The 13,496-nt window shown below is 41.0% G+C and overlaps 1 protein-coding gene across 1 annotated transcript in view; it reads left to right on the top strand.

Moving 5' to 3' along the window:
* Window positions 1-13,496, top strand: part of LOC308195981 (uncharacterized protein) — a 140,150-nt gene that overhangs the window by 12,316 nt on the left and 114,338 nt on the right. The gene's annotated exons all lie outside the window — the stretch shown is intronic.

A 13,496-nucleotide genomic window follows, 5' to 3' on the forward strand; every position in this document is an offset into this window, starting at 1 on the left:
ACTAACACAAAGTGTTGAGGACAAGATTTGATAGAGAAAAGATGGCTAGTTATATGAAAAGTTGTTGAGATGTCCCAGGGAGATGTAAGAAGAATCAGACCCTGAAATTTGACTAGGAGAAAAATAGAAAACCCTTTAAGTGAAGTTTCAGTGCAGTAAAGACTAAAGATCTGACTGAATAGGTTCAAGGAGTAGGCTACAAGAAATTAATTCAGCAGGAAGTTGTAGATGATGTAGACAGATAGAAATTCAATAAGCTTGGCAAGAGAGGGAGAGGAAGACTGGATCATAATGGCAGAGGTATATAGGACGAAACATAGACATGCTAAAGGTAAAAGAGACTTCTTGCCATATACTTCATTGTAATTACCATAAATCAGTGCAGGAGACTCTAGAAAGAGCTGAGTGTGCTGTAGTAAAAAGTTCTCATCTCGGGTCTTATTTATGCTCTGGTCTCTTCCTTAAAATTTCTTTTCTGGAAATTCTGTAACAAAGTTTATCTTCATTTCCTCTTAACTTCATTAAATAAGACAATAAGTTTGATGATCTTATAGCTGGATAAAATAAAATTTTATTTTCCATCTATAATAATGAATTTGTGAAATGAAAGGAAAATATTTTGTTAAATTTTATTATTTTATACTAAGATGATAAAAGCAAAACTTTCCCCCCATTCATCATATTTAAATGGTAAGAAACACAGAACTTAATGTATTTAGAAGATAAAATGAAATTCAAATAAACAACAGCACACAACATTCATCTCATATGTTATTCTCAAGCATGCACATCTCAGTTGTTTAAAAGAGAACATTTTTATTAATATTTTTGTAACCATCCTTTGCCTACCTTTGTCCTGTTGTGCTGGGATGGGAATATTGATGCTAACCACAGGAAGAGTTTGAAACAAAATGCCACATTTTGTTTTGGATGTCCAGCTTGCTTAAAACTTGAATACAGGATCTCATTGCTTGTGTTTATAGGATAATGGGCCAGTGTTCAAGACATGAATCCACATTATGCATTCCACAATGTGATGTGTCAGAGCAAAAAGTCCTGAGCTGGTGCATCCTCTAATTATTCTGGGTTCGTGCAAAAGTCAGTCCCAGAAGTGAAACTTGTGCAGACAACCCCTTCCTCACTTACTTTGCTCAGTCTCATAAATGACACTAACTATCAGCTTTGCTTCCAGAGGTTTTCCAGACCTCTGCTGTTTCTTTTTGGTCTGCCTGTCTTTGTCTGCTATTTTTCTCTAAGTCGACATACTCAAAGCAGAGCCTAAGAATGCGAAGATTATCCACTTCCAGTATCTTCTCTTCATGGACAGACTCGTATAGTATCTGCCGATGAATGACAGCTTATTGTTCTTTCTCATTATAGTAACATGTAAATCTACTGACTGTGACTAGGGAAACTGGGAGCTTGTTTGCCCTATAAACTTTCTCAAGTGCCTGCTGGAGGCACAGTGTGTTTCCCCAATCACTGTGCTTCACCAGCAATTTCTGAGAATGCAAAACAAACAAATAATCCTAATGTGCATAGCACGTTACAGGCAGGAAGGATATGTTTTAATGTAAATTGACTTAAAAGTTCTCAGGCTGAATTGCCTGAAGTGGTTAGGAGTTAGCTGATGGTGTATAATAGCTGCTCAGTCGTTTTTTCTTGCTTCTTGGTGCAGACAGCATTGATTGGCTGGGCTGATTATAGCCCTACACGTCAAAAAGGTGCAAGTTGTTCTTAACACTAGAAAATCAGCTCTTGTGTGAGCAGGCTTAATGCATGATAAGCTATATGGTGTAGACATAAATTTTGTGTGCTTGAAATTGAAGTGAACTTTGCTTGTATGACATATCCATGTAGATATGGCCAATAGCTGTTAGTTTCTGTTGCAGCTCATATTTATTGCTTGTAGTTAAAGTAAAAATCAGTGCCATGCGCTTTTATTCAATTCAGGGAAAAAAAAAAAAAAAACACTAATTGTCCTTCTGCCAAAGTTTAAGTACTACATTTTTTCATTAGAATTTAACAAATGTTCATCTTAAAATAGACTGACAATGGGTCAAACTGTTCCACTTTATCTGTTATGAACTTAAAATTTATCAAAGCTAGTACTCACTCTTCCCAGAGCAATTTGTATTTTTGCTCCTGGATTTAACTATCAAATTTTCCTTTGAAACTACTGTGTAGCAGACATAATATCCTAAAATATTTGAAAAAGATGACTGCGAGTCTTCCATTTTTACCTCTTGCATACAACATGTTATGTAGATGTTTTGCGGTGTTATTATTGTTTGTAAAACTTTATCTCTAATGTAGAAGTGGTGTAGTTTTTTCACTGGATATTCTTGAAAAAGGTAGCTGCTTTCTTGTCTGAGCTCTGACATTCCTCTTTATCTTGGCCAGCCATGACCATTCCATGAATGCTGTGAATCAAAGTAAGTTTGGAGTATAAACTAATTCTTCCTTCTCCCTTAGATTTGTATTCCACTTCATCGTTTGCAGGCCCTCATCTTGAACAGGGACTCTTCTTGATGTCATAATATAACTAATAGTAATACTTGAGGAGTTAGGTGTGATCCAGTATGAGGAGGGGTATCTTCATCTTGCCCTCTTGTGGTAAAGTATATTAAATCCAGGATTAAAAAAGTAGACTAAGCATTGATGGGATTAAACATACTACATATCTTTAAGGAAGGCACATTCATTCTTTAAAGTTTAGTATTAAGTCCCATGTTGAACTAAATCCAAAAATGAAATGTAGATTCTGGCATATCTAAAAACGTTGAGCTGGATCTCTTGGTTCTTGCTTTGATGTGGCAATATTCTTCTAGTGCCTGAACAACATCTTGGGTAGAGGTGAAAATATAACACAGAGCCTTTTAATTTCATTGTGTTATTTATAACAATTATCTAAGTCAAATTAGAAGTAAATGGCTACTAATCTTTGTGTGTATGCGTATGCATGCCCAACGGTTCCTAAATGCCACTAGGAAATTAGAGTAATTTTGATATTAAAATGATTACTACCACTTTTGCAATAAACTGATGCGACTTTAGAAGTCTGTCCCTGATATCTTTCATGATTTAGACATCACACAAGCTATAATTGTGCTATTAAAGGAAAGAGAGCTAATCTTTTTGCATTTGAAGCAAGCCCTCATCATCAGACCCGACAAAGCCAGACAGATCAAAAAAGAGTAAAAAAGAGCATTTAAGGAAATTAGTACAAGTGTCAGTTAAAAGGTAAAAATTAATGCACTTATTATTGAAATACAGTTGAAACCTACGTTCTTTTCATTTCTTTGATATTGCTAAAGCATAAAACATTCAATTAACTTTCCATTGTGTTTGGGGGGTAGTGGGGAAAGGCAAGCATTGTCAGTGAAGTGTTAGGTGTGTAGGTGGTGTGTGCAAGGCAAAAATGATTAGATATGAGCAGAGGGTATAGCAAAGGCTTTTACTTTGAAGTCGACAAAGCCAGTCAACTCCTTTAGTATGTTCCAGGACAGTGTTCTTGTATGTACACTGCTTTTCCTGAAGATATAGTATTGAGTCTCTGAGAAGGTAGCATGCATTCCTTTCATCCTCACCAGGGAGTATTTCTTTTCCTGATTATTATTATCTACATCATTGAAACCTGCATGGTTATGCACCTCTTTCCTAATAAAAAGTGAATACAAATAAATTGATAATATTTTGGACCATTGAATAATAGTACTTTGCAACATAAGTGAAATAGATACATTTAATTCCTACTTACCCTCAGCCATAAATACGAATTCCCATGGCTGCATTCTTTTATTCTTTGAAAGCTGTTACTACGAGAGCCAATTTGTAAAAACTGATTTAGGATATTTCAAAATATATTCTTGATTTACAACTGTTCTATGTTGGCAACACCAAAGCTGCAAATAATTTCTAGTAATGCAGTAGTTTTCCTATCGCCTGCGCTGTTTAAAGGGAAAGCAGCTTTATATATATATATACATATATATATATATATATGAAAGCACTGTAATGATATAAAATGTATAGATGGAAGATGTTAAAAATCATACAAAATGGGAATCTTTCTGAACCAATTCAGCTGGTTTGTTAACAAAACCTTTCTAATATATCAGTGAAGATTTTCCCCTCTAATTCCACCATCCTTACATTTTATTTGAATTTCAGTAATGTTAAGATGAGGCTGTAATGTTTAACATGCTTTAATTAAAAGTATTTGCTAATTGGCATAAAATATCTGTGTGATTATTTTTCCATATATTTATGATTTTGCAATAAGAGAACAGCTGCTAAATATTTTCTTACATGCTGATTCCACTTAATCAACATTCTTCTTAATGGAAGTGACAAAAGTTAGAAATTGTGTTTTAAAAATGTGTTCCATGAAAACATCAGCATGATGACAAAATCATGCCCTCTGGGGTACAAATGATCAGGTTTACCACAAAGCACTTCTATATAGATAGCAGATAAATCTTAGTTTTAAAATTCTTTGCACTATTGAGCACCTTCCAAGCCAAATGTGTACTAGCACTTAAAGAAAATATTACCAGTTTTAACACCCAAACTCACTTGATGTTTTGATTATTATTCCTATTAATATGCACATGATAGAAGTTAATGCCGTACTGACAGATTTAATGCTTTGTAAATGTGCTGAATTAAACTAGAAAGGTAAAAGCAGCCATTACCCTAAGACCTAAAAGAGAGACACTAATCAGCTGGCTTTTTTCCTCCTATCCTTTTTACAGATGGTTGGGAAAACAGGTTTTATTTAAGATGCAAGGCTAGAAAAAGCTTAACCACAGGAAAAAGAAAAGGGCTTGACCCTTAAATATTGATTCCATTCTATTGATTACAAGAGATGGGGGTGGAGAGACTTTTTAAAATGTAAGTCTAAAAAAGGCACAAAGCAGAATTAGGTGAAAATCAGCCTGAGCTTTGTTATTTAAAGGACTAAAGAGTTGCTGGATAAAAGGCGAAGTAGAAGGAGATCTGGGCATGCATGGAGTCCAGAGCTGATATCAGGCCTCAGAGACTAAGCAGACAAAAGCCCTCTCCGTTCCTGGCAGGACTGCTGTGTCTGTAGACTGCACTATCAGTGGAAGCTGGGATATCCAGCAAGGGCAGGATCTACATTTGCTGGTAAATTGCTTATTGTGAGCAAAGGGGCGTGTTGCTGAAGCTTCTTTTCTCTTCAGCCATACTGAATGGTAAAGCAAGAACAAAAAGAGCCCTCCTGCTCACTGACAAGTGAGGAGAAAAAGTACCAAGTTTGTAACCTTGCACATTGAACGAAATTTTGGGAGTGAAGTGGAAAACTGGGGATTTTAGGGACAAACAGAATGAAAGACTGTTTTACATGATATTAGCCAAGAGAGGCTCTACTAATGGCCATCAGAATCCCATGGCAAGAAGTTGAGCCTATGTAGTCCAGCTTCTTTAAGAAGCACTACATCTACATGAATCCTGATGTGCCTGATTTACTTGCGTAAAAGGCTCTGTAATTCTCATTGTCGAAGAACTAAAGTAATTCTGTAGATTAGTGGAATGAAGAACTGCTCCCTTGGAATGTGCTAAAGCCACAAAGAATTCAGTGTAGATACGTTGACAAATGGAAACATAAACACAGAAAAGTGTGTAATCCAAGGCAGTAATATATATTTTAACCCAAACCACTGCTGTACTCTCAGCATGTCTACTGAGCTTTTCCACACTGCATAGCCCAGACTGCTGACAGGACTTTCCCCATTTATTTGCCAAGAAAGCACAAAATGTGCTAGATTGTTTCTTTGCATAACTTTCTTAAAGAACTGTGGAATTCTGCAGAGAGATACCCTCAAAGGCATTTAAACTATATGGTATTTGCTGAAAAATTTCTGATGAACAAATTCAGATTTCTAAAATGGGCAGATGTTCCACGACCCTGTCAGGGGACCTGCTGATCTCCTTGTCTGCATGTAAAACTCCCATTATTGTTAGTGACGTTTCTACACAGGTATATTTTCCTCCCTACTGTTGGATTTATGTGGCAAGGTTTTGGTAGCGGGGGGCTGCAGGGGTGGCCTCTGTGAGAAAAGCCCAGAAGCTGCCCCATGTCAGATGACAGCCAGCTCCAGCAGGCTCCAAAAGGGACCTGCTGCTGGCCAGAGCTGAGCCAATAAGCAGCACTGGTTGGACCTCTGTTAGAGCAGATGTAAGAAAGGAAAAAAACCCTGCTGCGCAACAGCAGCTGCGAGAGTGAAGAGTGAGAAGCAGCTCTGCAGACCCCAAGGTCAGAGCAGCAGGAGGGCAGGAGGTGCTCCAGACACAGAGCACAAGTTCCCCTGCAGCCTGTGGAGAGGCCCCTGGTGGAGCAGGCTGTCCCTCTGCAGCCCATGGGTCCCACATGGAGCAGATCTCCATGCTGCAGCCCGTGGAGGAGCCCCCGGTGGAGCAGGTGGATGTGGCCTGGAGGAGGCTGCGGCCCATGGAGAGCCCCCGCAGGAGCTGCAGCCTGTGGAGAGGAGCCCACACAGGAGCAGGGGTCTGGGGGGAGCTGCCGCCCGTGGGGGACCCGTGCTGGAGCAGTTTGCTCCTGGGGGATAGACCCCGTGGTACGGAGCCGTGTGGGAGCAGTTCTTGAAGAGCTGCTGCCTCTGGGAAGCCCCCGCAGGATCAGTTCGGGAAGGATGGCATCCCGTGGGAGGGACCCCACGTGGAGCAGGGGCAGAGAGCGACCGTGAAGGAGTGGCAGAGATGAAGCGTTAGGGACTGACCGCAGCCCCTATTCCCTGTTCCCCTGTGCCACTTGGGGAGGATGTACAAGAGGGTGGATGGGGGAGGAGGGCAAGGTGCTTCTAGTTTGCTTTTAGTTTCTCACTATTCTAGTCCACTAGATAGGTAATAAATTATATTAATCTCCCTATGTTGAGTCTGTTTTGCCTGTGATGATAATTGTTGAGTGATCTCCTGCCCGTATGTCGACCCTCGAGCCCTTTCCATCCTATTTTCTCTCTTTTTCCCTTTGAGGAGGGGGAGTGAGAGGGAGCAGTTCTGGTGGAGCTCAGCTGCCCTGCCAGGTAAAACCACCACAACTACACAAGCAAACCGACTGTTCAATGACGTCTATGTTATATGAAATCACTCTAAAGAGGAGGCCACAAGGTGCATAGAATCAGGAAAATAAGGGTCAAACACTCTATTCAGGTGAGAAAGGGATAAAAATTGTGCATGTAAAGTATATTTCTGTTTTATCAATATGTAGTGACCTTTAGAAGCAATCACAAATCTGATATTGAGGATACATCCACATTGGAGCTAAGCAGGAGCAAACTGGGACAGCATGGTGCTTTGCCTAGGCTGATTAAGTCCTGCTAAAACAAAAGGAGGTGTTGGTGGTGTAAATTAATCTCCATAGGTAGTCTCCATAGGGTTCTATGGTATAACATTATATACCATTGCCCAAACTGTCTTAGATATCACCACACTGCCATATAGAAAATGCTATAAATTATCATTCTGGGCAATCTGTTTTCATTATGGTGTGCCTTCAAAACTGTTCTTACTTTATTTTTGCTGTCTAATCTCTGGGCAGTATTTTATCAAATAAGTATTTGATTAAGAATGGTCACTAAACTTCAAAAGCTACATTTATTTTCAAGTTATTTTCTTCTAGAGTTTTTATTAGTTGCAGTATCATCAGCTAATTCTGCAGTGTTCCAGTTCTGCAGTTACAGTTCAGCTTTAGTGCTAATAAACATGCTGAAAAATCTTGGTATAGAATCAATGGTGAAATCAAATTATTTAGAAATCATTTTTTACCAACATTTAACTTCTGCCTTCTTCCCCATCCAAAAAAATCTATGAAGTTTTAAAAGACCAATAATTTCCTTCATATAGCAATTTTGAAATAGGATTTTTTTTCATGGCTGCTAAATCAGAACAACTGGGACAGTTGATTTCATCAGTAATATACTCCCTTTGCAGCAGTTAGTGACAAAAAAGTTTCTCAAGGGAAGGAAATAAAGTTTACTTACATATTTGTAAACTTTCTTAATGCTTTTTCTGAAACTCCTCAGGAGCTCATGCAAAATAAAGTGCTGGTTTAGAAGATGCACTGTACTATAATAGATCTTTCTCTGTTTCACCTTTTAAGGAATTTAGATCAGAAAAGCGTAAAAGTCATAATGTGAATTTAGGAGCTTCAGAACTCTTTTGGACCTTGTTTGTTTGTTGAGTTTTGGCTGCCATTGCCTTATTCACATGCAGCCTGGTCTCTGCAGTGTACTGGGAGTTACGTTCACTTCAGCAAAGCACCCTAGTGTGAATCTGGGAAGAAACTCTTTTGCTGTGAGGGGCTGATGACCTGTGTTACCTTCACAGAGCATGTACAGCCAGGATGAGGGGCTGCCCAGTATGAGTGTGTGCCTTGGGCCTGGGAGACCTGGGCTCTGCTGCCCCTTGGCCTCAGAGACCTCCTCCTCTTCCTCCCTCACTCTCTGTTCGTGTCCAGAGAAATGAGACAACTTCCTTGCTTCAGAGGGCTGTTGTAAGGACGAAATGCATTAAAGACAGCAAGATGCTCACACATTACAGTTTTGGAGGGAGACCATGGGATCGTTTAAGCACCTTAGGAAGAGAAGTCGATTAATACAGACACAGTTTCACTTTCTTTGAAGTAAATGTAAAAGGGGAAAAAACGCCCTATCCTTCAAAAGAGAAAGGAGTGTAAGGTAAGAAAAGGAAAGGCTATGACTGTGGTGAAGGCTAGCACAGTATTATTGTAACACCAGTGTGGGAATTAGAGGACACCCTACAGCCTAGTCGTATATTACAAACAAGAGAGGAGATTTCAAAGAAACCTTTTAATCTCCAGAGACAATTTACAGGCTTCTCACTGCCAGGTACAGAGCACCCAGCCACCCTCTCCCCATAATCTCCCATGAGACCTCGCCATGGCCACGGCTGCCTCCTCAAAGCCACAAGGTACCGGGTGTGGGCGGCAGTGCCAGGGCTGCGCTGCGAAGGCAGCGGGCCCTCTGCCCCTATCAGCGTTGCCATCAGCCTGCACCTTCCTGCTGCCTGCGAGCCTGGGGCTGGCTCCTGTGCAGGAGGGAAGTCGGAACGTGCACCCTGGCTCGGTGTCTGCTGCATTACGGTGTGAGGTGGGTGGCATGGCCCCAACGCCCACAAACTGCTTGGAAACCCCACAGGGCTCGTCAAGGGTTTGAGGGGAAAAATTCCTCCCACTCTACAAAACAAACAAACAAACAAACTAAACCAAACCAGCCTCCTTCCCCCGCACTCAAAAAAAAAAAAAAAAAGAAAAAAAAAAAGAGTAAGAGTAAACTTTTTTTTTGGCAGTGTCTTGTTGCTGTCCAGAGCAGTTGCCTGGGCAAGAGGCTGGGCCCCTCCTCAGGGTGATGGCAATCTGGTGGGAACGGGCTGGCTGGTGCCAGCCACATGTTGTGGAGTGGGCCTCTGCCACTGCCTGTGGTTTCTCCCTCATGGCCTGGGTGTTCCTGGCCACCATGTCATGGTGCGGGCAGCCTGTCAGGCCTCCATGACCTTTTCCTGCCAGGATCCTGCCTTCTGTCACCTATTCCCTCTTCACAGTGGTAGACATGAGGCCTGACGCTATGTTTTTTGACAGATCATTTTCTGGTGGTCTGTTTGCAGAAGGGATTTGTGGCATGGCTGCCTTGCTTTGCTTTATTGGTAGCTTTTTATTTTTTTATCACTTGAAGTTGAGGTAGTCCCCCGTGTGCTATGTGCGAGCTTCACCTCAGCAAAGTCCCACCGCAGTCACCTATCTCTGAGTAAACTCTGGAAGACACAATTTGCATTTTAAAATGCCATAGAGTATATTGATCCTTGCAAAGTGCTGTAATAGTCTATACCCAAAAATGTCAGGAGAAAGCTGTTAGTTTAGCCACTTAGCCTCCCATATTTGGATATTTGTGCCCATAATGGTGGGCACCATTATGCTAGTAATGATGAGTTGGGGTGGCAAGAAAACTGGAGACATTTTTCTTACTGAAATGCATTTTTATTTATTTAATTTAATTTAATTTAATTTAATTTTTAAAATTTATTTTATTTAATTTTATATTTAATTTTATTTATTTTATTATTTTAATTATTTTATTTTATTTATTATTTTATTTTTAAGAGAGAAATGTAGGCAGAAAGGAGAAACTGAGGGGGAGCTCATATTTGGAAATTTATTTGATAGGAAAGGCAAAACAAAGTAAATTCGTATAGTGGGCAGCTGAGTTCCACCACAACAACTCTCTTACTCCCTCTCTCCAAAGGGAAAGGAGGAGAAAATATGATGGAAAGGGCTCAAGGGTTGAGATAAGGACAGGAAGATCACTCAACAATTATAGTCACAGGCAAAACAGACTCAGCATATGGAGATTAATGTAATTTATTACCTATTACTAACAAGCTAGAGCAGTGAGAAACTCAAAACAAACTAACCCCCCACCCCATCTCCTCCCCGAGTGGCACAGGGGAACAGGGAATGAGGGCTGCAGTCAGTCCCTAACGCTTCATCTCCACCACTCCATCATGGTCACTCTCTGCCCCTGCTCCACGTGGGGTCCCTCCCATGGGATGCCGTCCTTCCTGAACTGAGCCTGCGGGGGCTGCCCACAGGAAGCAACTCTTCAAGGACTGCTCCCACATGGCTCCGTACCACGGGGTCTATCCCCCAGGAGCAAACTGCTCCAGCACGGGTCCCCCACGGGCGGCAGCTCCCCCCAGGCCCCCTGCTGCTGCGTGGGCTCCTCTCCACAGGCTGCAGCTCCTGCGGGGGCTCTCCATGGGCCGCAGCCTCCTCCAGGCCACATCCACCTGCTCCCCCAGGGGCTCCTCCACGGGCTGCAGCGTGGAGATCTGCTCCATGTGGGACCCATGGGCTGCAGGGGGACAGCCTGCTCCACCAGGGGCCTCTCCACAGGCTGCAGGGGAACTTGTGCTCTGTGTCTGGAGCACCTCCTGCCCTCCTTCTGCACTGACCTTGGGGTCTGCAGAGCTGCTTCTCACTCTTCACTCTCACAGCTGCTGTTGCGCAGCAGGGTTTTTTTCCTTTCTTACATCTGCTCTAACAGAGGTCCAACCAGTGCTGCTTATTGGCTCAGCTCTGGCCAGCAGCACGTCCCTTTTGGAGCCTGCTGGAGCTGGCTGTCATCTGACATGGGGCAGCTTCTGGGCTTTTGTCACAGAGGCCACCCCTGCAGTCCCCCTGATACCAAAACCTTGCCATGTAAACCCAATACAATTCTGCAAAAGGGCCAGGTGTTTCCCTGGTCTGAGTTGGGTTCCTTTCCAAGTGCATTCAGTGCTGTGCCCCAAAAGTACTGAAAACACAAAAGGAGGAGGAACATACTACACTATGAATTTGTTAGATAGTTTTCTCCTAAAAAAGAATCAGTAGTTCCAGTCTTATATTGGCAAGGGGGTGTATGTACCTTTTGTTTATATTGTGTTTGGAGGGTACTGGCCTAAGATTTCATATATCAGCCTTGGGCCTCTCATGCAGCTTACCTGTGAGGCCTAGAAGTTCAGGTTCTAGGTACCCATGTATTTACAGGCATGCAGCTGGATCTGTAAGGCAGACACTTGCATGCATCATATTTATATATATGCATCATGCATCATATATAAGTGCTCTACCCATGTACCAAAATTGTTTTCTGTGAGTTGTTGCAATTTCAGGATTACAGAACACATATTTTCAATATTTAAGATCATCCAGAGGCTGCTCAGTGGTTTCTGCTCACCCATCCTGCCCAGGTTTACAGATGCCCTAATTTATGTCTGATCCATGCTCTGGGAATTAGTGTCATGGCACTGAATAAGATTGTAAAGAAGTAAAATATTTTTTTTTTTTTTAAATCTCTGTATGTTGAAGGTACTTATCTTGTTGCATGAATATGGATGATAATTTCTTATGAATATGGAAAAGACTGGGGAGGGATGGGTCAGTGTTTAACATTAACTGCTCTTAACCTTTCCACCAGGTTGACCTTACCACAATATGATGCATAGGAGGGGTCAGGCTTAGCTGATTTTCTGTAGAATGCCATTAGTCATTTTTTGCCACATATGTTTGCCCTAAAGCCTCGTTTGCCACCTATATAATTATTAGAAGACTCTTATAATTGTATTTGAAATTCTAAGTTGACACTTATGTCACAGTACCATGGCACAGTATTATGTTTAATTTCTCTTTTGTTCATCTCATTTAATGTACTGAAGAATTGTACTCAAAAGAAGATCCCACACACTTCTTTTCCTTACCGTTACCAGCTACATGTTCCTCCACTACGTGCTAGAACCATCACTTTAATTAAGAAAAAAAAAAAAAAAGAAATGAAGAAAAAAGCATGTATAGGTTTGCCTGCTTATTATATAAAGTGGGTAAACACCTCATTTCATATGTTGTTTTCTGAAGCTGAAATAATAAGACATTTACATTTCCCTGATAGGTAGAACTAATAACACAATATTACAGGATCCTGGTACTAAATTGATAGTGACTTTGACATATTGCATAATCTAAGCTTTTTAGTCCGAATTACATTCACTTGATCTGAACATGCTCTTTTTCAATTAGCTTCCTCCTCCACCCCAGCAGGCTTGCTTGGGTGTCTTCTTTGCAGTGCTCCCTTTCGTCCCAGAACCCATTGGGTGAGGCTCCTTAGTATTAGGACCTGTGAGAAGGTGTTACACAGTAGGTGACTGCTGGGCTGTGCGTTGGTTCTCACTGAGCCTACTTGGGAATGGAAACTCCAGGTACAGCCATGAACTGTTCACCTATGAATGGTTATGATAGGGTCACATTGTGTGGAAATGAATTAGAAAGATCATTTGGGCTCCTAAGGTGATGTTATGTCTTTGCATAGTTGCACCTGGTCTCTCCTGATATCTCAGAAATTCAAAAGTTCATAGTAGTGGGTCAGTGCTGGTGGGGTGGGGATGATCTGGGTTGTTTTCAGATAAGAATGTTGTAAGGAGTAGAACTTTTTTTTTCTTCTTTTTTTGTGTGTGTGTTTTTAAGTTTCCTTGTGGGTTTTGGAAGCAGGAGAATGTCTATAAAGTGAGCAATGTTTTATAAATATAAGTGTAATATAACATAAGTGTTTTTCTGTCACTATAAAAGGAGTGAAAACAAATCTTTTCTTCGGAGTCACTTTCTATTTAGCCACATCTTTTGGAATAGATGAAAACTTTCATTCACCTGCTGCAGATTACTATCTGGATTAACTGTTCCAGTTTGAAGCAGTTTATTGTGGCAGCAGTCCTGTTCTACCACTGTTCTTCATTTGCCTTTCTCTAATCATTTAAGCTTTGCAACAAATTTGTCGACTAGTAGATATTTTACACTTATTAGCTATTGAAAACTGATGTACCAAGAACTTAAAACTAGTTTTCCACAGAGGATGAGTAAGCACAGAAAGGTTTGATTTGTTTATTGGGTTCATGTGGTTAAGGTGTGCCAA

This window comes from Anser brachyrhynchus (assembly GCF_964034855.1).
Source record: "Anser brachyrhynchus genome assembly, chromosome: 5".
In the NCBI taxonomy this organism is placed as follows: Eukaryota; Metazoa; Chordata; class Aves; order Anseriformes; family Anatidae; genus Anser; species Anser brachyrhynchus.